The sequence below is a fragment of the Corapipo altera genome, unplaced genomic scaffold (assembly GCF_003945725.1).
Source record: "Corapipo altera isolate COAL_440 unplaced genomic scaffold, ASM394572v1 0, whole genome shotgun sequence".
In the NCBI taxonomy this organism is placed as follows: domain Eukaryota; kingdom Metazoa; phylum Chordata; class Aves; order Passeriformes; family Pipridae; genus Corapipo; species Corapipo altera.
This window is the reverse complement of record NW_020884872.1, coordinates 18,615,272-18,631,468: the sequence shown is the minus strand read 5'-3', so window position 1 is coordinate 18,631,468 and position 16,197 is coordinate 18,615,272. Positions and strand designations below refer to the sequence as shown.

General features: G+C 38.5%; 1 protein-coding gene and 1 non-coding gene across 3 annotated transcripts in view; both read left to right on the top strand.

Moving 5' to 3' along the window:
* The window catches only part of FRMPD4 (FERM and PDZ domain containing 4), a 299,234-nt gene that overhangs the window by 46,141 nt on the left and 236,896 nt on the right, over window positions 1-16,197 (top strand). The window lies entirely within an intron of this gene.
* On the top strand, window positions 13,175-13,290 carry LOC113951803. Its single transcript, XR_003529279.1, has one exon. It is a non-coding gene; the product is annotated as a U5 spliceosomal RNA (small nuclear RNA).

Genomic DNA, 16,197 nt, shown 5'->3' with positions numbered 1-16,197 from the left:
TTTGTGATGATTTTGCTTTACTCTGATGGGCACATACATTTTATTTATGCACTTGTTGTAGCTTTTGGATCTTTTTCGTGGTGGTTACTGGTGGTACATAAGACAGGGTGGAATTTAGGGGTCCTCCTGAGGTTTCTAAATGCTCCCTTGGGAATTTGTATTGAAGATTTCTGTTCAAACTGTCTTACTTTTTCATCATGTGAGGTTCAGAGTCTTTAAGTTTGTTTCTGGTAAATGTATTCTTTTATTTTCTACCTGAAACTTCCTGCGGCTGTTCCTTTTAAGGATATAGCAACATTATGTATGGGTGTTCCTTTTCAGGACATTTCCAGGTTGGTAACTTAAAGTGCAAGCTTTCTTGAGAATATTTAGAATTTCTTAAGAAAGAAAAGGAGTAAACCTTGGCTTACTAAGTCATTGTTATTGTCAAAGCCCTCCTATTGTCTCTCTTATCCCACCTTCAGTTGTATAGCCAGCCTTGTTATTTCTCATATCTCAGCTTGGCAGTTCCATTATTTGTGCAGCTCACGACTGGCAGTCTTCCACTGCCATTAGGAGGATGATTTGCAGATCTGCAAGCACAAAACTTTTTGCTTTGAGGACAACCTTGCCTTTGGTTTACAGTTGGGTACTGGTAAGACAAAGAAGATCTTGATCCTTTGACACTGGAAGGTGAAAAACACTGATGCTGGTGTTTGTGCCAGAACCACAGTACATGAGCCTACAGCTATAGTCGAGGAGCTGTACTGAGGAACCAAGGCCAGTCCTATGTGATGAGCTGTCAAGATATCTCTGACAAGAGTAATTCTGTTCTCTGGTTGTTTGATTTTGGCTTGTTGCTTTGTTCTATTTTTTTTTTTTTAATTTTATTTTTATTTTCCCCTCCTTTTTTCTTTTATTTTTCTTTTTTCTTTTTTTTTTTTCTTAGGGACATTTCCATCTAAGAAACCTCAGTAATCTCCCCTCCTTTCCATTTTTCATAGTCTTTATGTGATGAATCACAAGAATTGTTTGTCACTGAAGATGCAGAAACTCTCTGAATTTTTAGTTGTGAAATCTGGTAGTCAAGTTGTCAGTTGAGATTTGTCTGCAATTCACAGTATCATGACTAAAATTAAATAACTTAAACAATAAGCTGAGCAGAAAACATTCATTTTTATAAGGTCTCTATAGGCTGGGTGAAAAAAATTTTGCAGTATTTCCTAAAGTTTTCCAATCTCCAATTGTGACATCTTCTCAAGAAAAACCTCATTTTGTTTAATAACAGAGTTACTTCGGGATAGGGAAACAAAAGTTTTATCACGCGATCAGGCCTTATCTCTGCATGTTTCAGAAATGGGAAATAACTGTATTTTCATGAATTTACTCCCCTCTCAGACATGCAATAAATGTAGTGCTTTTTTCCCCATTTAAAGACTTGGGAAATAAAACCAAAAAAAAGTAGGTGACCATGACATCCTTTTTTTTTTTTTTTTTTAATGTAGAATCTTAAACTTTAAAGATAAATGCCAAATTATCAGCAGATTTATAGTAAGGCTGCAATAACTCTGAACTAAAAATACTTTTGATTCTTAATTTCTGCTGTTCTTTCTGTCAAGGTATTTTTGCATTACAAAATGAGCGGCTCTTAAGTTCTTCTTGGTGCATCCTTACAGTATTCATTTGGTTTATTTGTAAATCAGCTCAACTGCAGAATCATAGGAAAAACACCTAAGCTGAGATTTAAAAACACACATTTTATCTCAAGTAAAAAAAAAAAAAAAACCAAAACCAACCTAAAAACCACATTTCACATTTACTCATTTGTCTAAGGCTTGCAAGATGTCCTGCAGAGCTTGGGAAAACATGCTAAGAAAAAAATGCATACCGATATACCTGGTTACTAAATAATTGCTTCACGTTGTTATGGCTGTTTATTTAATCAATATTTTTGTCTCAGTGATTTGTGTGATATGATTTTGATGGATGCTTGCTAGATTCAAACAACAGCCAGCAGGTATTTTTTCCAGAAGAACTGACCAGCTGAAGAACCCTTTTTGGTAAGAGCGGGAAAAAAAATTCAAATAATTGACTCCAACCATTGCCAGTTGGCTTCATCAAAGACTGTTAAACAAAATGCCGAATCTATCTTTCTGCCACTGTTGTGAGCTATTCCTTCTGTATAGCAATTTCGTCCTGACCATTCCAATTCAAAGTCACTGGTCGTCACTATTAAAACATAAATGTCTACTGTAATCCTGAGTATTTATTTTCTTCAGTTTGTAGTTTGTGGTGCAGTTTGTTAGGCATCATGAATTCACAGAATCACAGATTGATCATGCAGTTGTTTTTTCCTGGACCTTTCTTCTCAGGCATCTCTTTCAGCCTTCTCTCTGCCTCTCCCCAGCCCCCCAAAGTGTAAGCAGGTATGTTGGAAAATATATTTTTATTTCTCTGAGTTACTCCGTATGATCAACGATCTTCCCTTATGGAAGTAGTCTGTATAGCAGTGAATCCTATACAGGAATGCATTTTAATAAACTCTTAATGAATACTTTTATATAGAAACATAGGAAAAGAAATTTGTTAGTTCCTTCCTTTGGTAATTATGGAGATAGATCTTCTAATCTAGTTTCCTGTTACATTAATATAATACCTTAACTGTTTCCTCTGGAAATTTACTCTTGAGATGACTGTTCTAAAATATCACAGTTAAGTGCAGTCTTTTATTTCACATTGTACTCATCCTCTTGAGAATGACATTCACTGTTTGTTCATATCTAGACCATTACTGTAGGTGCAGCAGTATTGTCATTAAGTAGAAATCAAACTTGGTTTTTTTTCATGAGTTGTGCTCATACAAATAGCATCACAGAATCATAGAATGGGTAAGGTCAGAAGTGATCACAGGGAGTCATTTGGTCCAACCTCCCTGCTCAGGCAGGGTCATCTTAGAGCACATTGTACAGAATTGTGTCCAGATGATTCTTGAATATCTCCAGTCAGGGAAACTCCCCACCCTCTCTGAGCCATCTATTCAGTGCTGTCACTCCCACAGTGAAGAAGTTCTTCCTCATATTTGGGTGGAACTTCCTGTGTTCCAGTTTCCACTCTCTTGTCCTATTGCTTGGCACCACTGAGAAGAGCCTGGCTTCATCTTCTTAGCACTCACCCTTTAGATACTTATATACATTGATAAGGTCTTGTTCCTTTGTCAGATTTATTGTGCAGGGTTGCACTTTTACTGTATCTTGGTGTCTTGCCCAAAGGATCATTAGAAATTACAAAAAAGAAAATTGTTTTTTCAGGGTAATGATTTTAAAATCTGTAAGTTTATATTATGAAGCCTGAGAGGTATGTGAAATTTTCAAGAGAAGTATGTGTGATGAAAGACATATAAGCAAAACTTGAGGGATGTCAAGGAAAACTTCTTAAATAGTGTGGGACCATGGAAAAAAATGGTATGAAAGCATTTAGAAAAATGAGTAAAGTTCAGATAGTGGCATTCAGAGAAAAACAGTTGATTAAAAGTTCCTTTTCTTATATGAAATGGAGGACCTCAAATCAGGAAATAATGTGTTCAAACTTTAACTATGCATGCCAAATTAGTTGCTGTCTTCTAAAATATGTGGCAAATTTCAAGTGATGGGACACCAGTCAGTTGTGGCAGAAGGGCAGAGCAGAAGGCTGTTGACGTTGTGGAATGTGAATGTATTATCCATATAATGTTCCCATCATGTGAACATGCTTGCTTTCTTTCGGAGGTCCCAAGAATTTTGCTTAACATAGAGTGTCAAGCAAAGAAAAAGTATTTTCCTTCACTGTTAAAAGTATTTGGAAACTTTATTTTTCAGTCTTCGTTCCTAACTCCTTGCACAGATTCATGATCTTGAGTACCTATCTGTTTCTCTGCAGTTACCTGCAGTGCTTCCCAGGTAGTGAATTAATTTTCTGTTCTTCATCCTTGGCTTTTTTATTTTTATTTTTAATGCTACCATCTAACCTGTGTCATATCATGTGTTTGCTTCTCTTGCCCATCCTGGCCTCCTCCTGCACTGCAGGTTGGGCTCTTTCATGCTTCCTCTGACTGCTGCTTATGCCAGTGGCATCTTGTGCATCGTGGATGTACATGGCCAGAGGAGGGGGCAAGGCACGATTCTGTAACACAGTGATAAATTAGAATATTATTTATACTTGTTAAAAGCAAATATCTTGGGAACATAGAGGTGTATCAAAATGATTGTTATATTGATTTTTGTAAAAGTACTATGATTTATGTCTTAATCCACAGCAGTACTCTGGCATACTCCTGGAAAAGTTGGCAGGCATGGCTTAGACAGGTCCACTTTTTGCTGGGTTAAGAACTGGCTGGATGGCTGGGCCCAGAGAGTGGTGGTGAATGGTGCTACATCCAGTTGTGATCCAGTCACTAGTGGTGTCTCCCAGGGATCAGTGTTGGGCCCAGTCCTTTCTCATATCTTTTTTGATGACCTGGATGAGGGGATCGAGTGTACCATTAGCAAATTTGCGGACGACGCTAAGATGGGTTGGAGCATGGGTCTGCTAGAGGGTAGGAAGGCTTAGCAGAGGGATCCGGACAGTCTGGACAGGTGGGCTGAGACCAGTGGTGTGAAGTTCAATAAGATCAAGTGTCGGGCCACAGCAACCCCGTGCAGTGCTACAGGCTGGGGACAGAGTGACTGGAATGTGGCCCAGCGGGAAATGGTGGTTGACAGCAGGTTGAACATGAGCCATCAGTATGGACAAGAAGGACAGTGTCATGCTAGATTGTATCAGAAATAGTGTGACCAGCAGGACCAGGGAAGTAATTCTTTCCCTGTGTTCAGTACTGGTGGGGCTGCACCTTGAGTCTTGTTCTGGGCCCCTCAATTCAGAAAGGAGAAGGAGGTGCTGGAGCGAGTCCAGAGAAGGGCAGTGGAGCTGGCGAAAGGTCTGGAGCACAAGTTCTGTGAGGAGTGGCTGAAGGAGCTGGGGTTGTTTAGCCTGGAGAAGAGGAGGCTCAGGGGAGACCTGTTGCTCTCTACAGCTACCTGAAAGGAGGTTGTAGCCAGGTGGGGGGCAACCTCTTCTCCCAGGCAACCAGTGATAGGATGAGACGTAGTCTTAAACTGTGCCGGGGAAGTTTAAGGTTGAAGGAGGTTTAAGAAGAATTTCTTCACAAGAAAGGATGATTAGAAATTAGAATGGGCTGCCCATAGAGGTGCTGCAGTCACTGTCCCCAGAGGTGTTTAAGGAAAGTCTGGATGTGGCACTCAGTGCCATGGTCTAGTTAGCATGATGGATCTCAGATGATCTCAGAGGTCTTTTCCAACCTAATTGATTCTGTGATTCTGTGAAAAAAAAAAAAAGTAACAGCAGAAAAATCTTAGGGATTTGCAGCTCTCTCTTGCACAGTATGTTATCAGTATTTGTGAAAAATTAGACTGCTAAATATTTTCAATGAAATATTTATGTATAAATACTTGATCATATGTGGTAACAGTCTTTGGTCTAAAACATTCCAATGGTTTGGAAACTGCCAGGCTTCAAATGAGCAGTCAAGACTCTGGAAAAGATGGGAGGGATGGTAATTAAAAAATGCAATGAAGAATATATTTTAATAATAGCGGGCTGTAGTGAGTCAATAACTAACACGATCCCAGTTTGGAGGCAGAAACTGGAATACTTTATTGGACTCACAACTTCATAGATAAAAGGTTTAGGGTTTACATGTTCAGCAGGGGGGTTACATATGCATCGTATTAAAATTGGGGACTTTCCAGAGATGAGGTAAAGGGGAAATCCTAAATTACAAACTTTTGGGTCTTAGCACCTACATCATAGGGGAAAACCCACTTTATCTGGGGGATTTTACAGGGGGGGGACAGGTATTGGATATACATAATGCAAGGGATACAGGGAATACATATGCAAAAAGAGGGAACACAATGGGTTTTATGCAGAGGTCTGATGAGATTAGGATGTGGATTCTCTGACTGGGGCAGGACATGTGATAATATCATGTAAGGCATTTCTTTGAAGAGGGCAGGAAGAGTCCACAGAGATGAGGTCAGTGAAAAGGGGTTTTTCCAACTTCTGTTCCCCATGGCCTTCTGCAGAGACCACTCAAACTTCTTTCTGCAGATATCATATTTTGGAACCCAACAGCAGGCTAAGCTTATTTGCAATTTTGTTTGGTGAACTACTTCCGCCATGGTTGGTATTGCTTAATGAAAGACAAAAACAGGAATGAAGAAGACCTGGTGAGGTGAGAATGCCTGTATTTACACTGTGCTACTGCAGGGGTTAATATGTGGAGGCTGAAACTGGGATGAGTATAATAGGAGTATATTTGCGCTGTGTTTAAGACTGTAGTGTAACTTCAGGTTTTTGGAATGATTTACATCTGATATGAGATATTTTTATTCTGGATGTGTTTTCGACAAGGTGAGTGTACACTTCGCAAAGTATACGGTGAGATGTCAAGAGATGTAAATTAATGTTGTTTAAGTACCAATTTCCTTTGTGATTGTGGTTGATGCTCAACCACTTGGGTGTATTCTCCCTTTCTATAAAAGGGAAAATAAGTGAAGATGCTTGATTGTTTCACAGTATGCTGGGGAGTACAATACTATAAAATGAAAAAATGTTAGAAAGAAAAAATGCATGTCTTAACAGCAGCATTTTGAATATATTGGTAACATACTGTGGAAAGCCTTGGCAGTTTTCTTAGCGTCAACTAGTTAGAGGAAGAGGGAAATCTTATTTTGTGTGTGCACTTTCAGCAAAAAGACCCATGTTTTAACAGTGAAGAATCATCCAATCATCCTTTTTTTTTTTCCTTCACTTTCTTTGTTAAGCAAAACTCTTGGGACCTCCAAAAGAAAGCAAGCATGTTCACTTGATGAGAAGAGCTTTTGGGTAATACATTCACACGATCCTCTTGCAAATCCGAAATGTTTATTTTATGGTCTTTTATTCTTAGAAAAATACATTTGTTTTTCATATATTAAAAAATAACAAAAATGCTTAATATGTATATACTTACACATCTGTATTGAAGTTGTTCATAAAGACACTAGTGAACAGTTAAAGCAGTGGTGCTTCTTTTTCTACCAGAAGTCAACCCACTGCTCAGACTTTGAATCCTTCTGGAAGTAAATCTGGAGTTCTCTGGAGGTTTTGTAGGCCAGTTCAGGGTGAAAAGGTTTCGAGATCCTTTCTTTTGTGTTCTACTTTGTTTTCTGTGTAGCATTGGAGTCTTACAGATCGTTTGGCAATGATTTTTTTTTTTTTCCTTCGGAGGTAATTTTTTTGTTGTTGTTGGTTTGGGGTGTTTTTTTTGGGCTTATGGGGCCGCTGCAGTGTGTAATTTCCCCATCCTCCAAAGAAAACAGAAGTCTGAAAAAATATTAATGTAACTTCTTATTATCATTATCTAATCTTTGTCGAGGAAGAAGCAAATACCATTCACCTGCTCTAGAAACAGAGGCTTGCAATTTCTTCTTCTTCTTCCTGTATAGCTGCAAGTAACAGTAATGAAGACAGGAAGCTTTTTCTTCAGCTTCTAAGAAGATCCAGAAGCAAGGAGCAAGGTGAGGTCCTTACTAGACATGAATCTACAGATTTCAGTATCATTTTGAAGGAACTTAGGGGGCACCAGCTTTGCTACTAATGACAAAATATTCTTTGAGCTCTGAATGCTGTTATGAAACTTGAACCTTATAAAAAGATCATAAGCTTTCGGGACCAAGGCTAAACCAGCTTGCAGGGAGTCTGGTGCAGGTGGTGCTGCATCCCTTGTTCTTTAAGCCTGTTTTCTTACAAAAGCACAACAGGACCTCCAAGCAGTGTGATGCAATGGGATGCTGGTGCCTTGCTTGACTCCATCACTGAGTTTGTTTCCCTCAAGCCTTTGCAGCTTTCTGTATTTTGTGGCAAGTCTAAGTCTCCAGGCTGTGCTAGGTTCTTGCAAAATAATTATATTTTGAAATTAAAGTGTGTGTATGAATGTAGGAAACACCTGAAAGTAAGATGATGCTTTCTGTCCTATCAGGCAGGGACTATTCTTTACCTTTGTTGGACAAGGGTATTTGAAACTCCATCCAGATTTCTCTCTCTTTCATTGCCCTTACTCAAAACTAGTCTCAAAAATAAGGAAGTCAGTGAAGATAATGGTTATCCAACCTGCTTGTAACTTTATAAATGCTGACTATTGCTCAGATGGCATAGTATCTGCCATATCTCGTATTGACGGAAGCTGAATTAGCTATCCCTCCTTTGTTTCCAAATGTAGACTTTTTGTTATTTGTTCCTTTTTTGTTAGTAACAAGCTTCATCCTCAGAGTTCAGTGCTACCATTTTTACTTTTCCCAATAAGAAGAAATATTGATAGACAATGTAATGGTTCAAGTTTGACCAATCTTTCTTTATATATATTTCTTTTTTATATATAAAAAGTAATCTTCATAGAATGAGTGCCATGTAGTGCCATCACTTGCTACAAAGCTCTGGAGCTGGGACTCTTGCAAAGGACTATGTCTATCACAGGCTCTCTTGTAGCTGGTCAGCTGAGAAGGAACTGACTTCCTGGGGACACATCATGCTGTTTCCCTTGCAGCAGTTCTTCTGTGCTTCCTGAAGTAGGAGTTCCCAGTTGGATCTATGTTTGCCACCTGGACGACAGATTTGGGGCAACTTTCATCAGCTCATGACCCCTTCTAAGGGTGTGTTTATATGGTGGTTATTCACTGTATGTTGCATTTCAAGAAGTGAATCTGTGTAACAGAGCTTGAAACTCACCAGTTATGTCTCCATAATAAGACAGAGTTGAAAACACATATGAGATGAAATGTGACTGTCAAAAAAAGTCAGTCTTGCAGTTTTGGATTCTGCGGGAAATTCATATGGCTTGGCTGTTCACTGTACAGCACACTAATGCAACAGAATTAAACCTGAGCAAAATAGTGGAATCAGATGTATTAAGAGAAAAATGACTTTCAAGAGCACTGCAATGCTCTTTTTGCAATGACGTTTTTCTTGAAACATGAAAACAGAGGCTGTTGTGGTGATGATCTTGTGTTGCCTACCTTATTATCCAGTCACTTATTACTTATAATTTGGGTTTTTTTTGTTTTAGGAGTTTGCATTTGTTGCTCCTCTTCATACTTTTGTTAGTTTTTATGTGTGATTTTTTTAAGGCATTTAGCAGCTTTAGTAAGCTATAGTGTGATTAGAAGAGGTTTGTTGAGATGCCTGGGTTGTTAATCTGAATTTAATACAACATGAAAGAGAGTAACCATTAGAGTTGTAAATAGTCAAGAGATTATGTTCAAAGAGAGACTGCATGTTTTTTGCTTACATGTGAAAAGTGTTTTCTGGGAAGCATTTTGTGAGGTTATTTAGATAATTATTTTTCAGGTAGTAAGTCAAAAGAGAACCAAATCTTTATTAGGAATTTTTTTTCTTTGCTTATATAAGCAAGTTCAAGCTTTACCTAATGTATTTTTAAATACTTTTGAAAGCTGTCTGTTGAAAAGTGCAAGGATGAAACAAAAAAATCCAAAGAAAACTGATCTCCAGAAGCATTACTGTCACTTTATATGACAGACCAAAACCATTAAAATTTATCGAGTTTGAAGTGATACCAAGTCATATATGCTGCTGATGAAAAGTAGTTACTCCTGTGGTAAATTTCTACCAATGCACAAGGAGAATGCGACCAGTAACTCTAGAACTGAGACCCTTTTTTACTTTATGCAATCTCTTTTTTCTGGAGGGAAGAGAATGGGGAAAGAAGAAAAAAAAACCTGTGGACTGTAAAGTCCATACAAAGCAAATTACTTTTTTTTCCTCTCTTAAAAGCATCATTCAGATAGTGGGAGTAAGAGGTATATAAAGCCTTTGTACCTGGCAGTACACGGTATCATTATTTCTGTTAAACTCTTGCAAGTCTTCTACTGGCATCTGAATGTGTAATTTTCAGCCTTTGGCAAGAGAAGATGGCAGTACCCCTTTTGCTTCTGAATTCAGGCAGTGAATGTGGGCATTCAGGAAGTTTTGCTGTATTACGTCAGTGCTTTTGTTAGGCATTCCGTACAGACTCCCTGTCCTTTCAAATTATTTGAAACTGCCATTGCCTGTTTCAAACAAAATCAAACTAGGGGAAAAAAACACCACCCCACCCCCAAAACAAAACAAAACAACCAAACCCCAAACCCCCAAAAAACCAAATTAAAAAAACATTCAGAAACCAGAACAAACATTCATACCTGTAACTGATGAGACATGGGCTGTATGTTTTGTCTTCTTGTGTTAGGGGTTTTTGCATTCCTAGAGACATGCTTAAAAAATGCCATCAACATATATGCACTGATCAAGTTTGAGCATGTACCTTCTTGCACAGCAGAAACTCTTGGTGTAGACAATGCTGAAGATACCTGTTAAGGATGACTTTTTTTAGGGCTTTGGTGTGTGGGATGTTGTTTTTTGTTTTCTATTTGAGGTAGGCATGTCCTACATGGGGTGATACCCTCGTAATCTTTTTTTCTTTACACCACTGTACATCTGTGCATCTTCAGTATTTATTTACTGTACTGAACCCAAGAAATTGAGCATCACCAGTAGAAAACTCTGACATGTACAGAACTTAAACTTGCGTTGCAGATGCAAGAGAGAGACTTTCCATGTGGGGCATGTACAGTGACTCCTGTAACATAAATACTTATGAGTAAGTTCTAAATGTGGAGGCTGCTTTGTCTTTCAGTGTGATGTCTGCTGGGTAGCACCTCCCCACCCCCTGCAATGAGATGGCTGATGGTGTAGTGACTCCTCACTGTTTAGTGTCACAGAGAAAGAGATTCTCTGAAGTAGGAATTTAGGGTTATAAACAAACAGTGGTTGAAATACTTGCATCCTTAAATTGAATCAAAGAGATACATCCTTTCTAAAAAGCACTTTTGTGTGATCTGAAAATCTTCTCATTTTTGTAGTTCGGTCAGCGGTCCTGTAGGTTCTACAAACTGCTTTCAGTAGCTGCTCTTCTATATACAGCCTGGCTTTGTGGATTGACACAGAAAATATATGATATTTGATGCTAGAGTTGCCTATATGCTGAAGGCTTGCCTCTTTCTTATCAGTGGAACTGTGCCCAACTGGCTTAATTCCTCTCTTAAGCCCTATCAATGCCCACTTGAAATTTGGTTTAGCAATGACAAAGTTACACTGATGTTGACATCTATCTCCATGCTTATGTCAACACTAAGATCTCTCTTGTATTGTAATGTTGTGAGAAAAATCTTTTGGTTATTTTCTTTATACATCCTAAATGATTGTTCATTTGTAGTTGAATGTTTCTCATTATGCGATGGCAGTCATTTAAAAAAGCTTTGAGAAACCTTCCTCTTTTCCCCATCTATTCTGAACATTGCTGTAGGATATGGAATTGTGTTCCTGTTACCTTAGTAAATATGTTTTGCAGAGGTTTTGATCAATCATATCACTGCTTTCTGGTTGTCCTCCAGCTGCTCACTGTTTTGGAAATCTCTCACTTCTGCTCTTGTTTATTTTGAAAACTAGGAATAAAGACCACTTAAATTCCATTAGCAGTGTCCTATTTTGCTTTCAGTTTCCCTCTTGATATGTTTATTTTGTCTGAGGATGACTGGAAAAAGTGATTTTGCAACATTTAACTCTCACTTTACTATTGTCCATCATGCAACTCTTTTCTGATGCACGTGCTCTCCTGCCGCGTTGCCAGGCAGCGCCGGGTTCCAGCCTTATGAGAGCCACATCCTCTTTATGCCTGCAGGCTGTGTAATTTTCTTTCTTCTTTTTTTCCTTCTGGGCAATACTTAGAGCTCTGTTTTATTTTCAGACTGATATTCAGAAAAGCATGCATAATTGAATGGTGCAGTCTAAAAGGTTAGAAGTGCAAAAGTTATTTTTAAGCATCTGTTTTCTGGTTCAGGCTTAATGATATCTGAAGCATGTTTTTCAGGACAACTCAGGATGGTTTGCTGTGTGGAAAGTCTGATCATAATCTATTGAAAGTGATGATCCCTTTCACATAACATTTTCTATTCAGCAGTGTGGTGAATTATGTAAAAGTTTATATAACACTGTATTAAAAAATTTGTGGTTTGTTATTTTTGCGGTTTTCTTGCCCTCTTAAGATTAAAGGAAGAGTTCTTTCTTAACTGTATTAGAGACGCTTAAGCAAACATTGCTTGGAGACCGCTATTTAATGATAACTGTAGAAAGAAAAAGGAGTAGTGGTCCCTTGTTTTAAAACAAAACCAAACCATATAACCCACAAACGGGTAAGAGATTTGTTGTCACACATAAGAAATGTGATTTATTTATTAAGAATAATCAAAGAAATTCGATTTATTTATTAACACAAAATACATATAAAACATGAATTTCAGTTTTGCAAATTTGCATTTTCTTTATTATTTTCTAGAATTTTGTTGAAACTGCCCTAGATTTTGTTTCAAAATGTAAAAAGGTAGGAAAACAGTAATTCATGATGGTCATGAACCTTCATATTTCAGGATGAAAGACAAACTATACATCTTGAAAATATAAAATCAGGTTTACATAGAAAAAAGACACCTTTTGCTAATGTAGGTAATTGAATTTATTCTGTTCTTTATATGTCGTATTTCTTTTTTATTATAAAATGCCTGAGATTCTATAAAGTTAAACTTTTTAATGCTTTGTCCAGGGAGTTTACAGAATGTGTATAACAGAGTGTACATTTTAAGAAGAATCTGGTTTTAATAAGGGTTTCAGAACTGTGATTTAGTGAATCTCATGGTAAACTTCCATAGCAGGGATTATATTAAAACTGTATATTGTATTTATAAGGAGTGCATCTTGAGAAATTATGATTTTCAGTTGTGGACATGCCTTTTGTATCCAAGATTCAAGGAGAATCTTGCCTTAACTGAATAGGATAAGTACGTGGAATATGTGTCAAACTGCAGAATTTAAGACTATTTTCCCCATGAGTAAGCTTTTTTGTACAGTTAAAAATTTAGAACCAACACATGAATAGTATGTATATATAGTGTATAATGGCAATGTAGAATACAATCATGGAATCGTTAAGGTTGGGAAAAACCTCTAAGGTCATTGAGTCCAGCCATATCCCTGAGTGCCACATCCACATGTCTTTTGAACACTTCCTGGGATACTCTGGTTTCTCTTCAGATCGTATAAATCCATTGCCCATTACTAAAGATTTTCGTGGAGGGGAACAGGCATGAGTGTTGAGGAATATATATTATAAAGTTGCTGTTACTCTGTTTAGCTTTAGCAGGATGAGAGTAAGGTGAGGTTTTCCCATGCTTTGCACAATCTATCTTTCCAGTGTCTCCCCAGCTGTTACTTTTGCCGCCCTGGGGCTCACACAGCCATTGTACCATGGGTGTGGAGGAGGAGTGGGACACAGGCAGTGGATGTAGTGAGTTGTGAGTAGGAAAAGTCTTTTTTTTTTTCCTTTTTTTCCCTAGCCAGGCTGCTTGGTGAAGTTTGGCAAATGAGACTCAGAAGACTGTGCTTGTTAGGCATGCTGGCTGTTCTCAGATTTCTTCTGCTTCAGGGATCAAAGATGATGTGCATCTTACTTGGCCAGCCTTCTTTTGTTAACACCTTTTTATTAAGACTGTATTATTTGCCATGCTAGATGTATTTCTACTTCAGTAAATGAAACATTTATATAAGCTTTGTGTACTAATGCATTATCTAGAAACAATGTGGACTACTTTCATAGTGAAATAGTTCTGTATCTTGTTTGTTTTATTTCTAGGATGAGAATGCTTGTGAGAAATAACATCTCATTTCTTTAAGTCACTTGGATGTAAATTGCTTTGGAAGAAGGAGGATAGCAACAACTTGCAAGTGCTAAAGAAAAAGGGGAAAATGTGGAAGAAAAATATTTTTAACCAGAATTGAAGGTTTTAATGCATTTCTCTAAAAATAGCTTAGATAAAGTATGTCATTCTGCTCTATTTCAGTCACATTGGTTTGTTTCATAGATTTGTTTTTAGTCTCAGTTCCTTCAGGCAGAGAAATTTAAGAAACATGAGATCATTGCATCTCTGAAGGTAGGCTACCACGAGCCTCACACAGCCTTGGAAACTCAGTTGCCATAACGCCTCTGTTACCCAAGGGAAAACTTTGGGTGGTTGAAAACGGCCTGTGATGTGGAATGTTGTTCTTGACTCTTTTAAGAAGTTAAAATGAAGGTGAAAGGAGCTAGTGGCATGGGACAACAGTCTAAACCTTAAACCTGCCAAGGAATGGTTAGAATGACCCCACTGATTTCAACATCGTCTTGAGGGAAAAAGGGAGAATAAAGCTAGAGTAGATACAAAAATTTTTGTATTTGCTTTCATAAATTACACTCACAAAATCATAAAACAGCTCAGGTTGGAAAGGACCTTGAAAGATCATCTGGTCCAAATTTTCCTGGGAGTGGGAGCCTAGATGAAATTATCTAGCATCCTGTCTAATCTCATCTTGAAAACCTCCAGTGATGGGATCGCTACCACATCACTGAGGAGGTTGTTGCAGTGAATGATAGTTCTCGCTGTAAAAAATGTCTATTTTTATGCTGAGATGAAACCACTTCTGGTGCAGCTTGTTCCCGTTTTCCCTTGACTTCTCCAGGTGGCTTCCTTTGAAGAGAGAGACTCCATCGGCTTTGTAGCTACCTATTAAGTACTTGAATACTGTTGTGAGGTCCTCTCCGAGCCTTCTCTTCTCCAGGGAGAAAAGGTTTAACTCTTTCTGTCTTTCCTCAAAGGGCATGTTCTATAGCCCTTTGGTCACTTTTGTGGCCCTTCTTTGGACCATCTCTGGTTTGTCTGCATCTTTCTTGAATTGTGGGGATGGGAACTGGGCATGGTACTCCAGGTGTGGCCTGGGAAATGTTGAGTAGAGTGGGATGGTCATTTCCTTATCTCTGCTGGTACTGCTCGTGTGGATACAGCCCAGGATTTGATTTACCTTCATTGCTGCAGTGGCACACTCCTGACTCACATTCGGCTTGTTCACCAAGACCCTCATGTCCCTTTGAGCACAGCTGCTCCCCAGCCATACAGATCCTGTCCTGTGCTGGGCTCTTTGGTTGTGTTGTCCCAGGTGCAGGACCTTGCACTTCTCTGTTACATGTCATACTGTTCTTGCTACTCCGCTCTTCCAGCCTGTCCAGGTCTCTCTGTAGGATGGCTTTCCCTGCTGATGTGTCATCAGCAAACTTGGTGAGGGTACTTTCAATCCCATCACCCCAGTGATTTATGAAGATGCTGAACAGCATGGGGCCCTGTATTTATCCCTGAGGGATGACTTGTGACAGGCTGCCAGCCTAAGTAAAAACCTATGATCACCACCCTGAGTCTGACCTGCAAGCCTGTTTCCTACCCATCTTGCTGATAGCCCATCCTGTCTGTATCTTGCCAGTGTGTCCAGGAGAAGGCTGTGGGAAACAGTGTTGAATGCTTTACAGAAGTCCAGGTAAACAACATCCTGCTGTTCTCCCTATGTCGACAGAAGAGGTTATTTTGTTGTAGAAGCTGATCAGGTTAGTTGGCATGATTTGCCCTCAGTAAATCCATTGTAGCTTTTCCCAATCATTTGCTTTATTTGGTTCATTACATCTAGTTGTTTTGTGACCAGGCTGAAAGCCCTCAGGTTGCATGATGTTTACAGTAAAAAAGGGGATTAAGAGAAGTTATCTTGGAAATTAAACTGAGAAAGTTAAAATGGTTCAGGGTTGGTAAGGTTCTTTAGCCTTTCATACAGTTCTTTTTTTCTTTTTGAAAGCTCCTTTATAAGAAATAAAAGAAGATTTCCAGGGTTTGCTTGATACATAAAATAGACTTGCTAGCCATGGACTAATGCTGTGTGGTACCTGCTGAGCAGAGAATAATTGTTTCTATATATCATAGGAGAAAAATGCCTAGATGTTAAAAGCAGAATATATTATGTCTGTTCAGTAAATAGAAGACTCAATGATTAGGTTTGTAAAAAAAAAAAAAAATCAAAACGACCACAAAAAATAATTTTTGTTATTATAAAAAGCAGTTGTCTGGTGCCACTGCTCGTGGGTGAAAGGGAACAGGAAAGGGCACTGCAGAAAGGACAAGGACACGACTGAGGGTGAGGAAGCAATGCCAATTTTATTATGAGGGACACAGACTTATATAGAGG